This window comes from Sinocyclocheilus grahami, unplaced genomic scaffold (assembly GCF_001515645.1).
Source record: "Sinocyclocheilus grahami isolate Dianchi unplaced genomic scaffold, SAMN03320097.WGS_v1.1 scaffold4.1, whole genome shotgun sequence".
NCBI classification, from domain to species: domain Eukaryota; kingdom Metazoa; phylum Chordata; class Actinopteri; order Cypriniformes; family Cyprinidae; genus Sinocyclocheilus; species Sinocyclocheilus grahami.
The window spans coordinates 648,250-653,835 of NW_015505183.1; the positions used below are offsets into that span (position 1 = coordinate 648,250).

General features: G+C 35.1%; 1 long non-coding RNA gene across 2 annotated transcripts; it reads left to right on the plus strand.

The window, feature by feature from the left end:
• Positions 1-206: 206 nt before the first annotated feature.
• LOC107583478 (uncharacterized) lies at positions 207-3,999 on the plus strand. Of its 2 annotated transcripts, none has more exons than XR_001609046.1 (3): positions 207-242; positions 3,704-3,891; positions 3,950-3,999. It is a non-coding gene; the product is annotated as an uncharacterized lncRNA (long non-coding RNA). The 2 variants fall into 2 exon arrangements; XR_001609045.1 differs by lacking the exon at positions 207-242 and adding an exon at positions 539-677.
• The last annotated feature ends 1,587 nt before the right edge of the window (positions 4,000-5,586 follow it).

The window sequence follows — 5,586 nt, forward strand, 5'->3', positions numbered from 1 at the left end:
AACGTCTAGGGTGGAAACCAAATTGTATGCATTGAGGAAAATACCTGCGCACTACATGATCGAATCACAATATTTCTGATGTGTGCTCAGTTTGCGCGCGTGCATAGGTGGTGTGTGCTCGCGCTTTCATTGACCCGGGTATGGCATCGGTAGGAAGCCGACTTCATTTGAGCATGTGTGTGCACAGTGACGTGGGGCCTCAGTGTGAATCATAGAGTTGACATGGAAGACTTCAGTCACAGGTCATTTAGCACAGTGGGATTCTGTTCCACCACAGCACACACGCGCAGATACACAGTCATACACACAAAAAATGCTGCTGTAAATAGGCAGTGCCTCGGATAAATTTTTCCTCTACATTTTAAAGCATCTTTACCAGAAGTTAAATCTTGGATAAACTACATACAGGCAGCCGTTCAAAAAATGATGTGGGAGATCATGGAAAACAAGCAGTGTTGTTTTCTAATGTGGACAAACAAGTGTCCATCAAATCGCACTTAGTTTCGGAGCACTCAGACAACAGTTTAAAATCCGCAAATACTGCGCGCTCACACTGCAGCAACTGTGAGTGTGAGGAAGACAATGAGTGAGACAAACAATGCGTTAAAATGTGCCACTGCCAAACAACACAGGATAGGATCAACAACACATCTCGACAGAAACCAACCGTATGGATGGTGTGTATATGTGTGCGATCATCTTTGCCGACTCTGTTACCTTACAGTTGAGGATGTTTTGTGAAGTTGCTATGGTGATGGTTCCTTTGACATAGGCTACACTAAAAGGTTTATATAGATTTAGCCTTGTTATTACTATTATTTTTATTATGTGACTAAAACTATTAACACTAGGCCTATCTCCTCCTAGAGCTTTAATGCTACAGCAAACTCGGGTCACACCTTTAGTCTATTCTTACAGTGTTTATATTTTCTAACTGATTGGACTCAAAACTTCCAAAAATCCCATAGACTTAACATGATTGAATGTTCAAATGAACCAAGACTAGTCAAAAACTCCAAGTGTCAAAATTTTTTATCTAAACAGACATATACAACTATTTTCAACTTTCATAGACTTTAACCAAAGTTACAAACTTTACTCTATTTATCTGCAAAAATCTATAAATCAGCTAAATGCACCCTGACAGTCGAGAAGTGAAGCTTTAGATAACTTGTGCAGTAGGCCTGTATGAAGTACCAAAATAACTAAATTCCCATTCATCCTTAAAATAACTATGTATGAATCATACATGTCACACGATTTAAAATATCTCTAAAAGTCGACAGTGAAGACTATATTTTACATCTTTAACAGCCCGTTCACAAACCTTTCCCATCCCGATCAAGCTTCAATTAGCAATTCCAGTCTTTCTTCCTCACAGTTCCCACCCTTCTCACACGCCGCATTTTCAAATGTCTCTTTCTTTGAGTCTTTCTTCTTCTTTTTTTCCCCCTATTTTATTTTCATTGCCCTCAAGGCACCAGGTCGCCATTTCAGTGACATAATAAGGGGTAAGGAAATAACAAAACCTCCGTTAAAAATGTAATGCTGAATTGCTTTGAAGGCCGCACTAATTTCGCCAAGTTCACCTCAAACAAGAGTTTGTTCTGAATTAGCCTCGCATGTCACCGTGCTGTGTTTGTTAAGTTGTTTATTTGTCGAAAAACACCTATTCAGTCACAGCCTAATTGATAAGTGAGTTTTGCCTTATGTAAAATCAGATTGAATTCAAATGCTTTTTCTAATAGGCATGTTAACAACACAAGATATTAGTAAGCAGTAGCACAAACAAGTCATATTAATGAGCGAAAAATATTTTGATGATGCATTAATGTGTCAAGAGCTCTGGTTTCAAAAGGAATGTGTATAATTAGGTTTCTTCTGCAGAAACAGACTGAAGTTAAGACTGTGCTCTCAGTAAGGGCCTTCACATGAAACTTTATGGAGCACTGCCATCTGCAGACATAATGAGGCAAAGCATGAGAATAGCCTAGTGATAACAAGATTAGAATCAGAATCAGAATCAGAATCAGAATGAGCTTTATTGCCAGGTATGTTTACACATACGAGGAATTTGTTTTCAGATGACAGTGACAGAACAAAAAACACAGATAATAAAAATAGAACAAGTAAATAAGGAATAAAAATATATAAATGGACAATTGTGTGTGCAGGTATATTACAATAGACAGTTTTTTTTTGTATGTACAGGTACTGTATATTATGTGCAAATTTGAGGTTTAGGCTGAGTATGAGTGTTAGATAAATAAGTGTATGAGTGAATAAATAGTGTGTGTTCCACGGTTATTGTCAAGTGTTCATGAGATGGATGGCCTGAGGGAAGAAACTGTTCCTGTGTCTGGTCGTTCTGGTTAGATTAGATAAAATAAGATTGTCTTTAAAAAAATCAAAGGACATTGAATAAAACTATTATTATATTATTATTATTTTGCACCTTTTTTAATATTTGTGAACTTTTGTGATTATATGTTTTTTTTTTTTGAAAATATACTTTTTTTTAGACTTTTTGAAATACTTTTTTTACATCATTTTATTATATTTTAATGTGTTATTTTTATAACATATTATTAATTTATCATTTTTATTTAATTCAATTAGCTATATTTAAACTGATTAGCTATATTTATACTATATTTTAAAGTGCTCTTACTATTCTGCACAGTATTGACTTTCTTAACATTTGTAACATTTTACCAATAGGAAAAAAACGCATAGAGTAAATACTGTTTTATACTTTTATTGTGTGTGTGTGTGTGTAAGTGTTCCTGTTTTTCTATTCTGGTGGGGACTTAAACCTGAATACACACAGACTCGTGGGGCTCGTGTCACGGTAGGGACCTAAATTGAGGTCCCCACAGGTAAACAAGCTAATAAATCAAACAAAATGAAGTTTTTTGAAAATCTAAAAATGCACAAAGTTTCCTGTAAGGGGTAGGTTTAGGGGTAGGGTTGGTGTAGGGCAATATAATATACAGTATGTACAGTATACAAACCATTATGCTTATGGAGAGTCCCCACAAGGATAGCAAACCAGACATGAGTGTGTGTGTGTGTGTGTGTGTGTGCATGGAGTATATATATTTATATATTTCTAAATCATTTAAATGGAGTAAAAATGCTCACATTAGTTTTAGGCCTACAAACAGTATGACAGTATGTACAGTATACAAACCATTATGCTTATGGAGAGTCCCCACAAGGATAGCAAACCAGACATGAGTGTGTGTGTGTGTGTGTGTGTGCATGGAGTATATATATTTATATATTTCTAAATCATTTAAATGGAGTAAAAATGCTCACATTAGTTTTAGGCCTGTTCAAAATTGCTTATGATAGACATGATTTAAAACTGCTGTGCGTGCTTAGCAATACTTCAACATTTACTACCACACTCTCTACTAGGGGGCGCTGTGTATCTAACATTGCATTTTATTTGTATCTGTTTCTTAGAGAGATGTTTTGATTTGACACCTGATTGTGGCTCTTTTGGACACTGAAAATGTGTAATTCTGATAGATTTAAAGTCTTTGATTATGAATACGAAATGAAATAGTGTTTAAAATGTTTCATATGCAAATGCTGTGCATTGGTGTCCAAACTTTCACGTTTATAATCATTCAACCTCTGTCTAAATGTCTGGACCTCTCTTTTATTCTGAACACTTGATATGTGATTTTTACAGCTCGCTATCCATATAGGCCTTTGATCTCCTGTTCACACTCATAGTTCATGGATGAAGAACAATCCAAATCTGCAAATGGGAACAGAAATTCGCACATGGGCATGTATAGATTGAAAACAATTCACATGTGAAAATCTTTACATTACAACAATTAACGGGTGGATATCCGAAAGTGCCGGGGATGAGAGGTGAGCGCTCTGATATGTATAATTTGTAGATGTGAACTGCCCTTGGGATCCCTACCAGACGTCAAACGAAATTGCGTGACTGAGGTGTGCCAGATGAATGCACGGGGCTAAAGTGGTCATGGTATCTCAAAGAAGCAAATGCCCAGTAGTGATAGGATTTGTCCTCGTGGCTCAAGCTTTTGTGGGAAAATAAATGAGCTTAATGATCAGGTATTACCTACTGGAAAGTTGCCTATGGTTTGCCGTAGTTCACTGTGCTGGATCCAATTAGATGCTGATGACCTATGACCTCTATTTAGCCTGTAATTCAGTGTTTGGATTGGTTGAACCTGTTTGTTTCTGTCTGACTCAAACAAATGATCAGGGATTACTGTAATGAGCGATGACCTGCTAACGCCATGCGATCAGCTTACATATAAACCTGTTCCAAGGTAATCCATAAATCTTTCAAGTGCACTAATTTATGACAAATGCTTAATTGAGTGCATTGGTTTAAGCTAAGGAGTTCACATTCGCAGCCATCATGTCGTAATCCACACTGTATATGTAAATATTATGGCCTTTGTATGTGAAACCCTGTTGACCCCAAAGTACTGGTGCAAACACAGATGCTGTAAGGATCTGTATTGTCGCATGTCACTACAGCACTTAATACAGCACTTGTGAGTGATAGAAAGTGTCAAAGGCCGGTCAGCCCTTAACAGTGATTTCCACCTGAAATGGAAAAGAGTGGTGTCAGGCATTGCCAAGCTATATCAATTATCTAGCCCAGTTATCCCCTCTAAAACATCTTAGCATCCATCCTCTTCCATAAATGCAAACATATGTTTGATTTTGATGTTGATATGTTTGATATGTTTGAGAGATGATGCAAACCCCTCAGAGGACCTCAGTTGATGCCAGCCCTGAAACAACATACAGAACTACCAGATTTTGCTATAAGTTTGATTGCATCATATAATAATTGCTGTTAATAGTGTTCATCGTCTGTTTGATTACGATTTTTCCGTACATTTCTGCCATATGTACATAAACTGACAGTCACCACTGATACTAAATATTGTAGAAACTTAATTTGCTGTAAAGTTGCTTTGCAACGATTTGTATTGTAAAAAGCGCTTTACAAATAAACTTGAACTGAATTTAATTGAATTTTTTTAGATATTAAATAATAAAATTATTATACATATCTGCTTTAAAGGTAAAGCAAATATGTATAATAAAAGGTGCCCCTGCCTTACTGCAAAAATAATATTTGATTAATAAGCGTTTTTGTCATGCTTTCCAGTAAATGAATAAATAAACAATACAATTATTATTATTATTATGTTTTTAGGGAAGAGACGTTTTTTATTATTATTTTAAAGTTTACATTATCAAATAAAATAAAATCCATTTGCAGATATTTTTTGTACATTTTTCCAGTTAAAATATCTAATATTATTTTGACTTGTTTCCTATACAAATATGCAAAACTCCTTGAAACAAGAGATGCAAAACTGCATAATCTATATTAAGTGCATTTGTTTATTTTGTTATTTTTATTATTATAAGTGTATTTTTTCTTATTGCTTTGGCAAAATTTTGAATTGTTTAAAGTATAAATAGTAGTTTGCCGTAGGACAAAATACATTTATACTCTAATGTTTGTAAACATGTAATGTTATGTTAATCTAAAAATGTTAATCTTATGTA